Below are 19,415 nucleotides of genomic sequence, written 5' to 3' on the forward strand. Positions count from 1 at the left end.
AACCATCTACAAATAAAATTTTATCAATTAAACATATTAAATATAAAAAAATATGTAGGCTAGAATGCTGAAACTGAGAAATCTTAGTGTTAATTTAGTACGGTTCCCAATTGAGTTCTATAAGTTTGGCAAAAGTAAATTATTGAAACTTGAATATTACCGACAATATGTTAGAGGTTGTGAACACACTGTACAATGATGGAAATCACAATACCTCAATGAAGAAAATCTGTAACACAATTAACGTTCAAGCTGTACAACTGGCTAATACGCTTCTTTTATAACTGTACCGGGCGGTACACCTCCACGCCGCTAATTCAAAAGGTGCGCCAGTTGAAACTCCTCTGCTGGAGGAAGTCTGAACTTGATTGACGGTATTAATTTTCTACTTTCTCAGAAGATGTCACTACCTGTAAATTTTGGAGTTTTAGAACTGTGTCATTTTTGATGTGTTTTTGTTTTGCTTGAAGTAAGAAGTGTGAACTTTCTCTTTTAGAGGACACTACTGAAGAACTACAATAGTGCACCCTAGTGCGAAGAAAAAGAACTGTTCTTTGGAGAAAATTTTATTTCAAATGTTTGTTCTTTGTTAAATTTCTTTCAGTCATTGGTTAAGTTGGCAATATTACCCCTTTCTTTCCCCTTGTTTTAAATCTAGCCAATCCCGAATTTCTGAAATTAATTTTCCACCAATAATGTGTTTCTTCTTCATCTTGTGTAGGGGTTTCTCTTTTTTCTCCAATAAAGTGATGGTGGGCGGGTGTTTTCATTCCCCTAACGCCTAGAACCTTCTGCGAGAGTATATAAACTGCTGATTTTAGGGTCTCTGAGCCACTTCTGTTCCATCTTTCAGTGTGTAAAGTACATAGCAGGGGGCGGGTAGCGCCTCTTTCTTTGGCGGCGGTCAACAACAAGGTAATGGCCGATTAATTACTTATTTTCTTGCTTGCTCAGCAGTTTAACTCTCGGGGCGGGTCCGAAGCTTTTTCCATTATGTAACCCTCCTTAAAATGTAAAGAAACTTGTATCTATTTCATCTTTTGAACTGCATATCGGGATAGAGAGTGCTTAACCCTCTCGAGCTCCCAATCATAATGTTTTGAGGTGAACTTATTTTTCTCAACCTATTCTTCGTTAATATAATGTAAATTGTTCTTTTCTGAAGTCACCGCTGTAGTATGGGATTAGCCCTTGTATTAATGGCCTAGTGCCAAGTAGGTTTTAAAAACAAAGTGTATTAGGAGTGCAGATCGCCTCCTCTCAAATTATTATTTTGGAGGTCATGTAATCAACCTTCTTTTCATTTAATAGACCTCAGTAGGTTGGGTATTTTACCCCTGTGTCTATGTCCAGTGAGGACAACTTGAAGGTGGAGTTTGGTGTGGCCTGGGAGAGGCTTAGAGTTGAGAGCGAGTGGCTCTTTTTGAAAATTGAGTGTTGTATGCCTCGTGGAGGCTTTTCAGTGTAATTTGGAGCAAGGGCTCCTAGGCATGAATGGGGTTTTCTGCCCCTCTGTTGAAACTTGTGTTTGGGGTAAAACTGAGCTGATTGCCCAAGCATTGTGAAGTCAGGGCGCGAAGCCCAAATCCTGTAAATATTGTAACTACCCTTTTGACTTGCTACTTTGTACCTGCCATGCTTGTTATCTCCTTATTTTGAAAAGAAAATATAACCTTGTTAACCCTAGAATCATAAACTTTCGTCTCCCAGACCACACACCCCTGTAGTTTCCGCGGTAATTTCCAGATGCTAAATAACTGTGCCTTCCCCCCTCCCCCCCCATCTATTCTTCCCCGGCTATCAACAATCAGTGCTGACCTTGGTTTCAAGCATAAAGGACCAGTTGTTTGTTCACTGAGATATGACCGTCGTCTGAGAGACGAAAGTTTATGATTTGTAAAAGTATTTGTGATTTGTACATAGCTGTAAATAGTGTGAATATCAGGTTTATTACAGTAATGTTTTTGTACGTAATATGTAAGCTTAATAGGATACTGAAATGGAAAAATCTAGCGCACGAGAATGAATTGATAACGGCAGTGTTTTCTTAGACAGAGAACCACTCTCTTCAGGAGACATTAGTGGTAATGTATTTCGTGAATGAAATTACCCGGCCAACACATGCATCAAAGAGAAATATTATGACCGACAATTGGTTCACCTCAGGTCATCTGGCTGATTCTCTGCATTGCGACCATAACCTGACAATCATTGGGACAATTAGAAAAGACAAGCCACAGGTACCACCAGAGTTGAAAACAGTCAAGGGAAGAAAGCTTGGGTACTCCATGTTTTGTTATGATGGTATAAAACAATGGAATCCTATAAAGGAAAACCAAACAAGAATGTAATCCTCCTTTCTACATGCCATGGAGTAGGAACAATAGCAGCCAGTCGGAAAAAGATATGGCGGAAGACTACAATGGGACTAAAGGAGCCGTGGATACTTTCAATGAAATGTCAACATTGATCTCCTCTTCAAGAAAAACGAGAAGATGGCCAATGTGTATCTTTTATAGTATGATTAATACATCACTTGCCAATGGATACATTATTTATGTGCATAAGATGGTTCAGAAAGGCCAAAAGACACTTTCAAGGCGAGAGTTTTCAAATGACCAACTTTGAGGCGCAGCCTGAAGAGGACCATTGCTGAAATTCTTGGAAAAGATGGCATTCCTGAACAGCCTCAATCAGGTACTGCTGAAGGAAGAAAAGTTTGTGCATTTTGTCCATCAAAGAAAAGAAGAATAAGCCGATTCCTTTGTAAGACATGCCGAAGCACATTTGTCTTGATCACCAGGCAAAACAGTGCATTGAACGTGCCTATTGAAGAAAAACTGACCAGAGTGTATTGTCATCACTACGTGTTGGTAGTTTTAAGTTTAATATTCTGTATTTTGTGTAAAATGTTGGGTTTATGCTTATTAAAGCCCTTTTCTTTTTGTAGTCTGACAGACGAAAGTTTATGTTTCGTGTTACACTGGAGGGACTTTATGATTCTAGGGTTAAATTTTAAATTAATTTTACTTTCGTAGCTGGAGACCTATTCACACCCGCACCTTCTTTCACCTCTACCTACCACGGAAAGCTCCGTAACAATAACAACAAACCTGACACTTCGAAACAAAACCGGTTGTTTTAATGTAGTCTAATCACTTAAGACAAACGCTTGTAGAAGATTTCTATCATTCTGTAGCACAGGCTGAATGTAGAAAATTATTTATTATCACTTAACACCCCGAAGTATACGAAACTTATTGAAAAGAGCACTCCGTTGCCTACGAGATACACAAGGCCGGGAAATACAGCACACTAAACTTGTCCTCGAGATACTTGCGACAAGCGCCGCTAGAGTTCTCTTTACTATTCTGTCTCGCCCGCTCATTACAACACGTTCGAATATGAAAAACTAAAAAAATTCATTAAAACTAGTAATTTCAGAAGGCAGCAAACAGATATGAGATCAAAGATAGACCAAGAGCAATTGTTTGACTTATTTTCTACAACGTATTTCTTACAATATGCTTAAACTAAATAAGTAATTCACGAAAGAAGCAGAGAAATCTGATAGCGAGTTTGTCACTTCTTACCGATTCCTTTAATTGAGCCTCAGAGTATCCGATTAGCGGATCGAGATTGCGGTCATAAACAACTTTCGGTTTAATCGCCCTTTCACCTATTATCAGCGATCCAATCTTTTCCTCCGCACATCTGATATTTTGACATTCGTACTGAAGCCGCTGTTTGGTGAGCGATGTTATGCCCGTTACGCTATATTTAGTGGCGTTTACCCGTATTTCTCTCTTTTCTTCCCGTAAAATTAAATTTGTGTTCGCCTCTGTGGTGTAGTGGTCACTCCCGGAGGTCCGGTTTCGATTCCCGGCCCTGCCACGAAATTTGACAAGTGGTACGAGGGCTGGAACTGGTCCACTCACCCTGGGAGGTCAACTGAGTAGAGGTGGGTTCGATTCCCAGTTCAGCCATCCTGGAAGTGTTTTTCCGTGGTTTCCTACTTCTCCTCCAGGCAAATCCCGGGATAGTACCTAACTTAAGGCCACGGCCGCTTCCTTTCCTCTTCCCTGCCTGTCCTTTCCAATCTTCCCATCCCTCCACAAGGCCCCTGTTCAGCATAGCAGGTGAGGTCATCCTCCCCAGCTGTATCCCCCGACCCGAAGTCTGGTGCTCCAGGACCCTACCCTTGAGGCGGTAGAGGTGGGATCCCTCGCTGAGTCCGACGGAAAAACCGACCCTGGAGGGTAAACGGATGAAGAAAGAAGAAAATTAAATTCGTTCTAACAGGAATAAAGCTCCAAATGACCCATTTTAGCATGCTTTTCAATTTGGTTTGCTTTTTTTTTTTTTTGGTCAAGTTCAGATACCGTATTTTTTTTCTGATTTCATTACCCGTATCCTACTTCTCAATTTACAGATGCTTTTCTGTAATCTGGTATTTAATTTTCTCATTCGTGTTTTTTTCTTTTAAAGATTTAACAGAGATACTCGTAGACTTTCTTTGATATAGAAACGAGACTTGTACTCCTTTTTCGTTTGTGGCTGATGTATGAAGATATGATATGTTCATCGTTATCTGAATCGGAACTTTTACTAAATTTTGAAGGACCGGGCGAGTTGGCCGTGCGGTTAGGGGCGCGCGGCTGTGAACTTGCATCCGGGAGATAGTGGATTTGAATCCCACTGTCGGCAGCCCGGAAGATGGTTTTCCGTGGTTTCCCATTTTCACACCAGGCAAATGCTGGAGCTGTACCTTAATTAAGGCCACGGCCGCTTCCTTCCCACTCCTAGGCTTTTTCTATCCCATCGTCGCCATAAGACTTATCTGTATCGGTGCGACGTAAAGCCACTAGCAAAAAAAAAAAAATTGATGGCAATACATCATTTTTGGGAGCTGGACGCTTCCTGCGTTTGACATTTTTCTGTTTGTGAACAGGATACACAATAAAAACAGAAGGAAGTTTGATTGATGTGCTTACACTGAAATCTGTTTTATGAGAATTGCTAGGTAGGCCTACCTAAAATAAAGAGATCCTACTATATCACCTTGCCTAGAAATACTTTGCTTCCATTTCTCCCTTAAACCGCACTCGGAAGGGAAATTATGGAACGTCAATTTTCATGCTTTTTTAGTGTCATCCGAAATACAGAGAGAGGTACACAACAGTGTACCTTCTTCTCAACCTCACAGACACTCACCGACAGAAACAATTTTCACAATAAATTGCACAAAATCAACATAGCATCACAATTACTCCGCATATCACAATGTTAAAGTCTGCCAAGAACAGAACGGAAACCTGACATATAGCGGCCAAACCGTGAACACGGTCGGGCCGCTTTTTCAGCGACAAACTAGTAGCTATTTCCCGGCCTTGTATATCTCGTAGGCAACGGCCCAACTCGGAAACCGGTAGATATTTCCTGTATCACTTCCCACTCTTCCCTAATATTTCTTTTCTTCTTAGAAATGAATAGCATGTCGGAGGCAATTACAATTGAGCTGATTGCCACGCGGGGGAACTGCATCCGCCCCCGTTCCACCGAAAAAAATCTCCGGGTATAAACGGACGGAAATGAATACACATTTTGGACATCAGTTGCTTCAGAGAAGAAAAATAATTCGACAGCGTGTCCTTAAGTCGTAACGTATGTGGACGGCCATGGAAGGAGGGATCAACTGACTGAACTTTACGATCTAATTCTTCGTATAATAGAAATTATATATTATTATTATTATTATTATTATTATTATTATTATTATTATTATTATTATTATTATTATTATTATTATTATTATTGGGAGTGTGAATACCTCAGTGGCTTAGTTGCTGACTTCCCACCTGGAAAGCTGAGGATGGAATCCCCGTCGATACTTAGTAGGACCAGGCACGGCGGCGCTTCCGCAAGCGGGCCGGCATTGGTAATCAATAGTAAAGACTGAAAAGGAACGTTTTACAATACCTGGAGTACCAGAGAGGAGAAATCCTTCATCTACGCTTGCTATAATCCCACCATCCCGCCCCAAAAGACACTCTTTCTTATATAGGAAAATTGAAAGCAAGACAACATGAAAGAAGAAATTGCCACCATTATCTTTACTCCCATTGGCCAGCTCCGATCAGCTGTGAAGAAGTCTATGTAACTTTCTTTCCGCTATAGTTCGCATGTGCGCCACACCAACCCGCGCAAAATAAGAACACTCGCTCGTCAAGAAAAAAATGTAATTTAGTAGCTGTAACCTATCTTTGTAAATCCAGGCCTAGCTCTGTCATGAGAACAGTGGCCCCCTTCGGGGGCCACACTACCTTCCAGAGGCTCTTAACTATCGCCGCGGCGCATACTGCCCGCACGACAAGAAAAAAGTTAATTTAGTGGTTGTAACATAACGTCACATTTTCTCAACAGTTGGTGACAGCATCACCCGCCGCGAAGCCTCCGTGTGTACATCGAGTGGAGTGTGAGCGCGCCATGCCCGGCCCGCTTGCGGAAGTCAGTTATAGCCGGGTTAAGCTGAAGAAATTACATATTGTCGGTAATATCCAGGCCTCAATCACTTACTGTATAGAGTAGGTACCTTCTTATTCTGCTTCTGCATTTTCTTGTTTCCTGGTCACCAATGTGCCCGTAACGGAACTCGGAGAGCTGGTAGGTAGTCAAGAGGGAAGGGAGGACAGGTTGGCAAATATCATAAGATCAAGGACAACATTAGGTAAGGGTTATCGTTAGGGGGTTGGCCCAGGTGAGGCTGGTTCGAGTTACTGCAGAATGATCAGCAGAAGGAAGTGTTACAGAGGAGCGGTGCGGCAAGAGGAAAGCAAAATGTAGAGTAGTGGTTAAGAAGAAAGAGAGGGATTAAGAAGTGAGTGGGAGAGGAGTGGATCTAAACAGGGTGGGATTGAACATGGCCGACTTTACAGAAGGCCGCGGCGAGCGAAAATTGGCAACCCCGCAGTGAATGGCTAGTCTGCTCTGTGTAGCCCACTGAGTTACAAGGAAAATGTGTCTCGCGCTCGTGTTCTGTTCAAAATACTGGAACTAAATTAAATGATACGGTACCGTTGCTTGTCCGTGTATAGTGGTTGGTTACAAAGCCAAAGACTTGTGTTGTGCCGAATTGTAAGTCTAATTATCGTTCATCGATAAAAACCGAAGGATTTGTGACAGTGTTTGGGTTTCCTAAAAATCCACAACTGAAAGCCGTATGGGAACGTGCCATTCCTCGAGCAAATTGGGTACCTACCTACCAAATATTCGTTCGTATGTATTAACCACTTTCTTCGTGAAGACGTAAGGTATGTTGAAGAATACAAGGATGGTGATGGGAACAATCGGGAATTCACACGGAAGAAGCCTGTATTGTTACCTCGTGTGGTTCCAAAGGTATTTCCAAACTTACCATCGTACTTCAGTAAGTGCTCCTCCAAGATAAGGAAATCCCCAGCTGAAGGAAGGGAAGAAGAAGGAAAACAGACAAAGTCTGCAGAGGAATGTAAGAAGACCCTAGCTGAGGAAGCTGAGTCCTTTGTTTCTAATATACAAAACAAATTGGCGGAGCATAAAATTGAGTGGTCTGTAAGTGCTGGTGGAAACTATTGTATTTTGTATAAATTATATGTTTCAAACAAAGGTCAAGTATTAGCGTAAACAACGATTTTACGGTCGGAATTCATATCAATGGTGGCGTGATTCCTAACGCAAATGTTCTTCATTCTGTCTCTGTAATATTTCGAAATTCATTATTAAGAGCCTGTTGTTCCAAACAATAGAATTTTTCCACGACTTTTTCTTACCTGAAAGTCCAGTCAGTTCACTAGTTGCGCAGTTTAGTAGTTTGATAGATAACCTAAAATCTGAACTTGAAAAACAGGAATATCAACCTTTAGAGATTTTGTTAAAACTGAGGAGTGCGATGTGGCCAAGGAGGCATTAATGTTTATGGTGACAACACTGAATAGAGCTGGAAAATACCAGTATGTTATAGTTTGTCAGTGGAGTGCCTAAAGACGTGAAGTTAAATGTGGTGAAACAGTACTTGAGAAAACTGCATGAGACAGGTATAAAAATTGTTGCAGTAGTGTGTGATGGGACTGTGACTAATAAGTGTACGATGCAAGGTTTAAGAGTGAAATTTGATGGACTGAACTCTCCGTGTTGTTTTTCCCTTCCAGCAGATTCTGAACAAAAGTTGTTTGTTTAAGCCGATCTTCTGAAACTTGCTGGCAGAAAAGCAGGTTCAATAGATGGTAGTGCCCCACAGCAAGAAAATAAAACTAAGTGGAAATACTTGGAGAAACTTGCAAACTTACAGGAAAGAGAAGGTCTGCATGCTGGTAATAAATTATGGGGAAAACATTTAGAGTGGGAGAGACAGAAAATGAAGGTTTACTCACCTTCAGTAATTCTGTTCTTAAATTTTGCAGTGATCTGCGCCTTGGATAGCTTTCTAATTGTAAAAATACCATTCATTTTATCACGATATAAATCCTGCATTTGATTTATTAAATTCATGCTATCCTATGGGTAAAGAAACCAAGGCTGCAATCAGAAAATTCTGCAAGGCCAAAATCTGTGCTGATGTTGAGATACGCATAAGTTACCATAAAAATATGGCATTAACTCATGGCTCTTCCCGCTGTAACTGTAAGGAAAAGATTACATGGAAGGTATCATTTTTGATTTGTTAAGTGTGTAAGGCCTTGCAGAAACATGTGTCTGGAGAGATGGTTCTGTACTGAAATACCTCCTTACACAGAGGTTGAGCCAGGATCACCTGGAATTATGTTTTCATTTGTGAGGAACAGAGGGAGAAATAGCAACAATCCCAATACTGCTCAATTCAAGGCTGCGTACAGTAAGTGTCTCATTGTTCAGATTGAGCTGTCTTGTAATTCTAATGTGTCTATGAATGATAGTGTTATCTTGAACCCAGATGATGTACAGAAAATTCCAACAAATTTATTTTACCAGATTTGATCAAAAAATTTTGTCACAAATTATGAAGCCCTTTCTTTATATACTGGTACTTAACATGCTGTTGATTATATTGCAGGCAGTGTAGTGAAAAGCATCTCTAAATCAATAAAATGTGTGCAGTGTTTGTGTGTCTTTCAGAGTGTGAGCACCGATACAAAATGTGGATTGATGAAGTGTAAAGATGTCATAATTCCCTTTTAACACTTCTGAGGATATCAGACACCTATGTTAAGTGGCAGAGAAGGTCTTTAGAAGTAATCGTTCTACTTTGGGGAAAAACCGAAGAAATATCATGCTGAAATATCAGTCAGATGTATTTTCAATGTTAGACAGATGTTTACTCTCAGGCCATGAACATTTGTTTACTGCTACTGAACCCAGTGAGGAATTTCATTAGTTTGCTCTTATCAAACTTACCGTATTTTACAGAAGTATTATTCAAGCAAACTCCATCATGCCCTTAGGGAAAAACTACACATATTGAGAGAAACTGTAGTAAGGCAAACTCTCACTTCATCCGATTCTAGGGCCAGTGATGAACACTTTTTCCTACAAAGAATATGGTTTGACTTTTTCATTATTGTATATAACTCTATATTTCTTGCATAACTGCGATTATCTTTCTCCTATAATCATCCTGTAAAACTGTTTATGATGTTGAATTACTATCCATTTCCTTTCCCCTTCCATTCCCTCTTCTTATTGCACAGGGCCCTTGGTAGAGCTATCCCATAGCTTTTAATCATAATTTACCCTGCTTTGCTTATAATTGTGTCAAACTTTTGTTTCAAGCCTAGTTCCTCTTTCAGGATTTCTTATTAGACACTTCACTTTTCATTGTTACCGGTATTGGATAACATTTTGTTCTTGTTCCGTGCACTAATTTTTGTGGTTACATAGAACACTGTGTTTATAGTATATATTATATTCCTTATTGTACAGTAGTGGTTTATGGTGTGGGTTACTCTAGTCATGTCCTAGTTCGTGAATCATGAGCAACGGCTGAGTTGCCTTGTAAGTGGTCCCAAGAGTCAGGATACCAAATGCTACAGAATGGGAGTGGGCATCTCAGGCATGTTCTGAGTCATGGCCCTCCCTGAGCTCAGGCGACTAGGACTGTACAACAACCCACTAGTAGTCCCTAACCTGTTTACGGAGAGATCCTTACTGAGATTATCCCTAAGTTGGGTAGCATTCTACTTCACACAATTTACAAAGTTCAGAACTTTCTAAACAAGCCTTGGACCTATGGGAGTAACAGAGTCCCACTTCAATTTGGAAAGCGAGGGACCATTGGGAAACAACTTGGCAAACAACATGGAATTTGATGGAGAGGTATCAATATTAATGTGGCTTGTGGAAGAAAGAAGGAATTGGCTTAGTCAGTGAAGAGGTTGCATCTGGGTGTGCTGGGAGTTAATGATAATAGGATAAAGGGAGAAATCTGGGAAGAGAGAGGAGATTATGAAATATACTTAACAGGTGCTGAAAAGGGAAGGCAGAGTGTAGGGTATGAATGTCTATCAGGAAAACTATGCATGCAACGTAGTTTGTTAGGCATGTAACTGAGTGATTGATGTGGGTAAATATAGCTGTTGGGAGGAATTAGAACAAGTATGGCCTCATTCTAATCACTGTGTGAGGGTGCAGGTGAGGATGAAGTTCACAAGTTTTATGAAGCAGACCACCCTTGCTTTATGGGAGATAAAGTTGAGCAGACTTAGGATATCTTAATCGTAACTAAGAAGTAACGGACATGAAATTATGGTAGTAAGAATAATTGCTGGTGCAAACAGGTGTGAGCAATGCCAGGAGGGTAGATGGAATGAGGAGATAAAGGCTAAGTTAAGAATCAAGTCTATTTATGAAACTGTATTTGGTGGTGGGAGTCATGTGAGGCAAACGGAGGGAGATAGGTTACCTGGGAGAATAATGGACTCAGTAAAGGTGGGTAAGAGAAGTAGAGGAATACTCCGTTTCTTGAATGATGGTTAAGAGTTATGAAACTAAATAAGACCACAGTATTAGTTACAAATAGAAGATTCTGGTGGCATTTTTAAATTGATAGAGGGTTGCAGACTGAATCCTGAAAAGCATAACAGTCTAACATGTAGATGAATGATTGTGTATGTGAAGAAATAAAACATTTCTATTTATGACTGTACAGTATATTTCCTTGATGCACTCTCACTCCTAGCTAAACTGCCATTTTCAGAAAATAAAAATTTGGTTAGTGATACTAATGATACTTACTGGTTGGGTACCTCATTACTGGCATAATACTGTACCTCATCAGTACACACTTACAACCTTCGGTCTTATACCGGTAACTCATATGTATGGTACCTGATGGAGTCACATACTTGAATCAGAGATCTCAATAAGCTGACAGCAGAGTTTTGAACATTGTGGAATAGTGAACAGCATATTTAAAACTGACTTCTAGCATGCGTTTGATTAACCACTCCTTGACAACCAAATTCATCAGCTGAAGTGTGAGTATTTCAAAGTGAGGTTCCACAGAAAAGCATGGCTTGAAACAGAAAAACTTCACAGTGTGTGGATACAAAGTTCAGAGGAAGACTGGTCCCTTCAGGAACCAGTAATGTACGGTGAACTATTGTGTAGCATAGGGTGCAAAGAGACTTTCAGGAGAGAATCTGGCAGTTCTTTTCACAGGTAAGATACTATTTATCTAAACTAATTTGTGGTTTCATAGACACTCATACAATATGATGGTATAAATGGTTTACATGTTTCATGATGTCTTAAGTCAGGTGTCTGTAATACATGTACAATTAATCTTTATTGGAACCAAGAAAAGCCTCTCCACAGTCACATTCACTTGTATTCTCCCTTAGTCAGATTTTAAAGTTTAGGACCATACGTCCTTTGCAGATCTCCTTTTAAAATCAAAAGACCACTTAATGAATATATATAACCTCTACAGGAGGCAGGTGGTGGTGGTGGTGTTTTTCTAGGAGAAGTGGTTTCATTGGTTTGAACGTGTTTAAAACCTGTCTTAGGAGTGTATAACTTGATTCTGAAAAAATTCATATTGAAGATCCGTTTTCTGCTCATGTATGTACTTAGTCAGCATCACTTGGAAGTACTTTTAGTGCCATTAGAGTCATGGTAATACAACCAGTGTCTATTGCTCTGCAGTTGACCCGAATGTAACTGTGAATTATATAGACCTCTGGTGATCCTATTAATGTGCCTGCCAACAGTACTGATGTACTCTCCGTTAGTCATGATCATGACCACTTTCCACATCCAGCGAACTTGATATATGTTAAGGATGTGGTGCAATATACAGAGTGGCCCACGAATAGTTGACACATTTAATTTTAGAATAACAACTTTACTTTTCACAGGATACTAATGAAGTTTTAGACACAGGCAGCTTGGGCCCTGGAAATATATATGTCACTATATCACATGTTCAATGAGGACTCCACTGCGGCGGATAACCTCTTCGAGACGAGTACGCATGTTTCTGACATTTTTTGGCACAGGTCTTCATGAATTTTACTGCAGAGATGCCCAATCCGAGCACGCATTTCCATGGGGCTTTGAGGTCTTGAAGCGAAGAATTCTTCTTTCAAATAGCCCCATAAAAAGAAATAACAAGGATTTAAATCTGGGCTTTAAGGAGGCCAGAGGTATCCGCCATTATTGTTGTATTGTGGGTAACGAAGAGACATTACACGATCATCATATACTCCCCTCAAAAACTCAAGAATATCGTTAGCTGTGTGAGGTGTTGCACCATTTTGCAGAAACCACTGCGTATGAATACGGATAGCGAGAATTTGAAGCATTAATTCATTCCCCAGAATGCCCTTCTATCGCTGTGAATTAACTGTCTGAGTGAAGAAAAATTGTCTAATTAACCCATGACTTGACAGAGCTACCCACAGACTCACTTTTTCTCCATACGTGTTTTGTACGTGAATAATGTCTGGTTTTTCTGTAGCCCAAAACCGCACATTTTGTTTATTAACTGCCCCGCTGAGATTAAAATAGGTTTCATCAGAGAACCAAGTGTTAAACAGTATTTCATCTTTGTCTTTAGTCCATAAGGCGTACTGCAAACTCTTCTGCGTGTAAAGATCTGTTAGCTTCTGTAGAACAGTCATTTTGCACGGATACAATTGAAGCTTACCGTGTAACATTCTTTGAACTGAATGGCGCGATATTCCACTGTATCTTGAAATTCCCCATGTTGATTTGTGTGGGCTGCGCTGCATAGCGACCTTCAGCGCTGCGATGTTTTCAAGAGACCGAACTGCAGGTGCACGTGGTCGCTTTCGTTCCTTCACAATGCCTTCTTCTTGAAAGTTTCTGTATAAGCGAAGGAGGGTGTTCCTTGCTGGTGCCTACCTACTCTGAAACACAGCTCGAAATGCCCTTTGCTTCGCCGTAACACTTTTTTGATTCGCAATAAAAGATAACTGTTTTGGCGCGGTGCTGAACGGAGAGTCGGCCATGGTCGGCCATGGCAGAAAACCCATTAGAATGCAGGCATTTGGAGACAAAGCAGCAGTGTCACCTGTACAGATATTTCCATGAAACAGGGAAGGTTTGCGCGAAATTTTAACAACATAGTACATAAGTTGCATTTTATTTTTGCTTTTCAAATGTGTCAACTATTCGTGCGCCAACCTGTAGAAGGTTTAGCAGTGAAACATTTACACAAATAGTGAAATGTGAAGTTTGCAAGGCAGTTCTTCAAATAGCAGTTGCACAGCAGCCAATTCTCCTGAAGAGAAATAACGGATGTGGCTTTCTATCCCATCTCACAATGCGGTTTACCTCTGCAGGAAAGGTGAAAAGATGATGCAACAATTCCATCTCAAAATTACACGATTGAAGACCCTCAAACTTGCTTGTTATGGCAGTTCTAAACCATGTTAAGAGCATCGCCGTCTCAATCCTATATACTGCCTGCTTTATGCTATGTGGTTAACGTGCTGCTCAGCGTGAGCTCTTACTGTCAAAAATCTCCGTTAGGGGTGCCAGCTAACGCACCCAGTTATATTTCCGTACTCACATTGTTGTATTCCCGTTCGTTTGCATCTAGTATTCATGTGTGTGTGTGTGTGTGTGTGTGTGTGTGTGTGTGTGTGTGGTTGTAAAATGAAGAATTGTGGTGTTCCCCTCTGTATATGATAGCAAGGGATCCAAATTCTTCCGGTGTGACGTTTCTTGAAATCCCCCCAAGTAAAGAATTTTGTGTAACTTAGCTTAACGCTATATCAAACCAAGGATCTATCAACCACGGGTAGTCAATGGATTCCATCCGATTATTCTCGTGTTTGTAGCCTGAATTTCAGAGATGGAGATTGTACCGGGCGGTACACCTCCGCGCCGCTAATTTAAAAATTGCGCCAGTTGAAACTCTCCTACTGGAGGAAGCCTGAACTTTAACTACTGTGCTAATTTTCAAGTTTCTCAGAAGATGTCACTACTTGTAAATTTTGAAGTTTCTGAACTGGGTCGTTTTCGATGTATTTTTGTTTTGCTTGTAGTAAGAAGTGTGGACATTCTCTTCCAGATGGCACTACCGAAGAATTACAATTATGCACCCTAGTGCGAAGTGAAAGAACTATGTTTTTGGAGAAATTTTGAGTTCATAAGTTTGTTCTTTGTTAAATTTCTTTCAGTTATTGTTTATGTTGGCAATATTAACCCCTTTCTTTCCCCTCGTTTTGAATTTAGCCAATCCTGAATTTCTTTAATTAATTTATACCCAATAAGGTGTATCTTCTTCAAATTTGATATGCTGTTTAACCCTAGCCAATAAAATTCTTGTGGGAGGGTGTTTTCATTCATGAAACGCCTCGAACTTTCCGCGAGGGTATTTAAACTGCTGATTTTCGGGTCTCTGTGCCACTTCAGTACCAACTTTCAAAGTGTAAAGTACGTAGCAGGGAGCGGGAAGCGCCTCTTTCTTCGGGCAGCAGCTCAACAACAAGGTAATGGCCTTTTAATAACTTCTTTTCTCGCTAGCTCAGCAGTTTAACTCTCGGGGCAGGTCCGAAGCCTTCGCCATGTAACTTTCCTGTAAAATGTAAAGACACTTAGTTTCTATTCTATCGTTTTAAACTTAAAATTGGGATAGAGAGTGCTTAACCCTCTCGATTTCCCACTCATATTGCATTGAGGTGAACTTATTTTTTTCTCTCAACCGTTTCTTCCTTAACGTAATGTAAATTGTTTCCTTCTATAAGTCACCTCTTTAGTATGGGATTAGCCCTTGCATTAGCGGCCTAGAGCCAGATTAAGTTTTAAACAAAATGTATTAGGAGTGCAGATCGCCTCCTCTCAAATTGGTATTTTAGAGGCCATGTAATTAAACTTTTCTCACTTAATAGGCCTCAGTAGGTTGGGTATTTTACCCCTGTATTTATGTCCTTAGAGGACAGCTTGAAGGTGGAGTTTGGTGTGGCCTTGGATAGGCTCGTACTTAAGAGCAGGTTGCTCTTTCCAAAATAAAAATTGTGTTTTCTGCGCGCCTCGAGGAGGCTTTACGGTGTAATTGGGAGCAAGTGCTCCTGGGCATGATTGGGGTCTTCTGCCCCTTTGTTGAATTCTGTATATTGTAAAATTGGGCTAATTGCTCAAGTATTGTGTGTCTGGCTCTCGGAGCTCAAATCCTGTAACTCTGTAATTGTACAATCTCGAATAGTGGCTTTGCTACTCTGTACCTGCCATTCTTGTTTTTTCTTGATTTTGCAAAGAAAATATAACCTTGTTAAATTTTAAATTAACTTTAATTTCGTAGCCTGAGACCTGTTCACCCCCGCACCTTCTTTCACCTCTGCTGTTCCACAGATACCTCGGAACAGAGATAAAAGATAAAACTAAAAGAAAAATTTAATTAAGCCAGAGAGTGTGTCTAGTCGGCTTTCCAAATATCCTCATCATCTTCAAACCAGAAAAATTGCTCCACGGAAAACCAGACAGCGACAAGACATTTCTTCGGAATAAACCTATGATAAAACAAGTTCTTCAACCGCAGGGAATATAATGGATGACGAGTGCGAAATTCATGTGAAGAATGACGTCTCAATCCAAGTCAATATTCCAACGAGTTAGAATGACCGCACTCTTCAGAATATCATAAATTAGAGGCTCCGATCGAGAATTCTACATTGCGAAAAAAGCTAATGACTAACCATAATCAACTTAAAAGACAGCAGAGGAAATTCGAAGGAAAACCAGAAAATGACCGTTGGAATAAAGTAAAGAAAGCAGCTAAACATAATTAAGAAAAATACCGTTTATCTTTTTATCGAATCCATAATATTTGCAAGACAAAATCCGCACGGTCAGAACAAATCACACGGTACTGTGGCGTAGAGAGTAGTATCCCAAACGGTTACGAATATGGGAGGAGTCGTGTTCTAATGTCAGCTCCATAAGGTAGTCTGAATGAAAAATGTTGAGTGCGGTGTCGGGATTATCCAATTAGTGAAGGAAAGACTTAGAGGTGAATGTAAAACTCTCAGACCAACAAAGAGGAGTGTAACAGTGATTGCCGATAAAACGCGTAATTATTGATGGCCCCACTACGACCGAACCAGTAACAAGTTCGTTTGCGTGGTCTGTGCTGAAGGTGTATGCAGCACAGATATTGAAAAATCTCCTGCTCTAGCGAATAAACCCGTGCCGGACTTTCAAAAAGTTATCTATTCTTGCTGCCTATTTCCTCGTTAAAGTCCTAGAAGTCTCTAATCTATTCCTTTTAGTTCAGTAACGATCAGTGTCGTTGGCTGACAATCATAGAACCAAAGTGAGAACCTGTGTGACGCATCCCACGTGATCCCACTTCTTTTCAGTTTTGTCTGTTACCCTTTGATAAAAATGTGAGATCCCAGTTACTGGACAGAGAATTGACAGCAATGGCATCATCACCTCCAAATATGTGAAAGACGTTTATCGCCTCCAAGCTTGTTCGCTATTACGAAAAAACACGTTGACCAGAGGAATTTGGAGAAGATGAATGTTCTGCAGTACAAATACTTCTCCAGCGCTTTCTGCTGCTATTCACTTCATGAAAGAAAAGCTTGCCCATTCATAAACACAAGTTTAGAATTTCCGGACGTCGAATCGACGGTGCAATTCATGGAATCAATTTACAAATTTTTCACATTCTACGACGTCATTGACAGAACTCAACACATTCCAGACAGTCCAGACTGTGAGCATTTCTGTTCACCAGCAGATAAAATACTACAATGGTTGAATTTTGATTTCAGCAAATGCGTTAAAATAATTCAGTTGGAATCAAAACGTGGTACACTGAAGTGTCTGACAGGTGCTGTCTCGCTAACTGTGAAATCTGGAATGTGTGTCTTATCATTTTCGTTCTCACAAGATGATTTTCTATGTTTAAATACTTTGGAGAAAATTATGTAGATGTCAGTTGCATTGGCATTTAAAACTAGGCTGCACCTCGCAATAGATAACGTTCAAGGTTACCTTTCAGCCAGTAATCCCAGCATGATATGGTAATGGGAAGCTCTATATAGTGCAGTGAGATTGCGTGGTGGATATAATGGCATGACGGATGCACGCACTGGATTATGCGCTATAAAACGAATCCTGAAATCTGGTCGTGAACAAAGGGTCAGCGAAACAGTGATAGAAAAATGTGTGCTCCACTGCTGGTAAATAAAGTGAGAAAAGGACGGAAAAGATGTTCCGTTACTCTTGTCGAGAAAACTATGAAACTATTTTGTACCATGGTCCTTATATATCTACTGTAACTGGTAATATTTGTATATATTTTATGTCTCTAGCCAAGCTAAAATGTGAAATGTTAGTTCCCCTATGTGCATTATATTCTCAATTAGTAACACGTCAAGGATTATTTTTCATTTTATATTGGTGTTACGGAAGTACTCTCATTTAACCTACATTGCTCTGGGTGCGGTAAGTGCTACCATCTGCAATGTCGCTGTAAACGCAATTCTCGCGGCACAGGGCAGGCAGTATATTGAAATCGAGACGACGGTAGTTAAGAGAGAACTGTTTGGGGAACTTTACGAGCATACATTAGATTCTCCGCCTCTTGACAACCACATTTGTAAGCTGAAGTGGGTAATTTTGATGGAGTAATTTAAAGTGTGATTCCACAATGAAACATGACTTTAAACAGAAAAACTTCATAGTTTTCAGATACAAAGCTTTCAACAGAAAGACTGGTTTGTCAGGAACTAGTAATGTAAGGTTAGGTACAATACAATATAAATATTATTATATTTGTCATGTAGACATGTTACAGTGGGTAGGTCTATGTCAGAGGATGATCATGTATTACCTAGTGTTCTACACTAGTGTCCAAAAGTTAAGCACAAGTTGCGAGTAAGTAAGATAACAGAAAATATACCTCAAAAGTGGAGGGGCTACGTGAGTTCTAAGCCACCTCGTCAGAATTCATTCTGCTGCGTCAGCAGTCGAAGTCGGCCCAAGGTCATTGACCCCATGACGTCATGACCTGGTGACCGTGACGTCACGACCACGTGCTCTTGTTTGCAAACAAAGCCACGTGCTTGGCCACGTGCATTTTGACAGGTGACAGCTGTCATCTTGACTGACCCTAACCTCTATTTTAAGGACAACAGAGCATCGCAAAACTCATTGCTGCCATCCTGGCGAGGCTAAACCTCACTGTTGCCACCTTATGCACGTGGGGGCGCGGAATTTCAAATCCACGTGCTTTTTGACAGCTGTTAACTTGACAACTGACATCTTGATAGAACTTAACCGTACTTTTATAGACAACAGAGCATCGCTAACCTCGGTGCTACCATCTTAACATACACTAACCTCATTGTTGCCACCTTATGCATGTGGTGGCGGACAGTTTAAAATCCATGTGCTTTTCGACAACTGTCATGTCCTAACCACGTGCACTTGTTTTGCGTAGGAGTTTATACAAATGAACATGGCTAACCTCAGTGTTGCCATCTTAACAGATCCAGACCTCACTGCTGCTACCTCGGGGCGCGGAATTTAAATTCCACATGAATTTTGACAGCTGACAGGTCCTAACCACGTGCACTTGTTTTGCTGAGGAATTTAAACAAGTGAACATGGCTAACCTCAGTGCTGCCACTTAACAGGGCCTACCCTTACTGTTGCCATTTAGGGGCGCGGAATGAAAATCCACGCGCTTCTTGACAGCTGACAAGTCCTAACCACGTGGACTTGTTTTGAACAGCTGCCATCTTGACAGAACCTATCTTCACTGCGGAGCGCGGAATTTAAATTATGACAGGGACTTAGCCACGCTGCGGAATTTGAGGACATAGCCAAGGAGTCTAACCACAGTATAGCTGCCCTTCTCGACATTGAAGGGGCCTAAGGACTATACTTTAAGGCAAGCTGCCCTTCTCGACATATCACCATCT

The 19,415-nt window shown here is 40.6% G+C and overlaps 1 long non-coding RNA gene across 1 annotated transcript in view; it reads right to left on the minus strand.

Annotated features, from left to right (window-relative positions):
- The window catches only part of LOC136885526 (uncharacterized), a 70,792-nt gene extending 64,769 nt beyond the window's left edge, over positions 1-6,023 (minus strand). Inside the window, exon 1 of the long non-coding RNA XR_010861548.2 lies at positions 5,831-6,023. This is a non-coding gene — a long non-coding RNA (uncharacterized lncRNA). The remainder of the gene's footprint in view (positions 1-5,830) is intronic.
- Between the last annotated feature and the right edge of the window lie 13,392 nt (positions 6,024-19,415).

The sequence above is a fragment of the Anabrus simplex genome, chromosome 14, assembly GCF_040414725.1.
Source record: "Anabrus simplex isolate iqAnaSimp1 chromosome 14, ASM4041472v1, whole genome shotgun sequence".
NCBI lineage: Eukaryota > Metazoa > Arthropoda > Insecta > Orthoptera > Tettigoniidae > Anabrus > Anabrus simplex.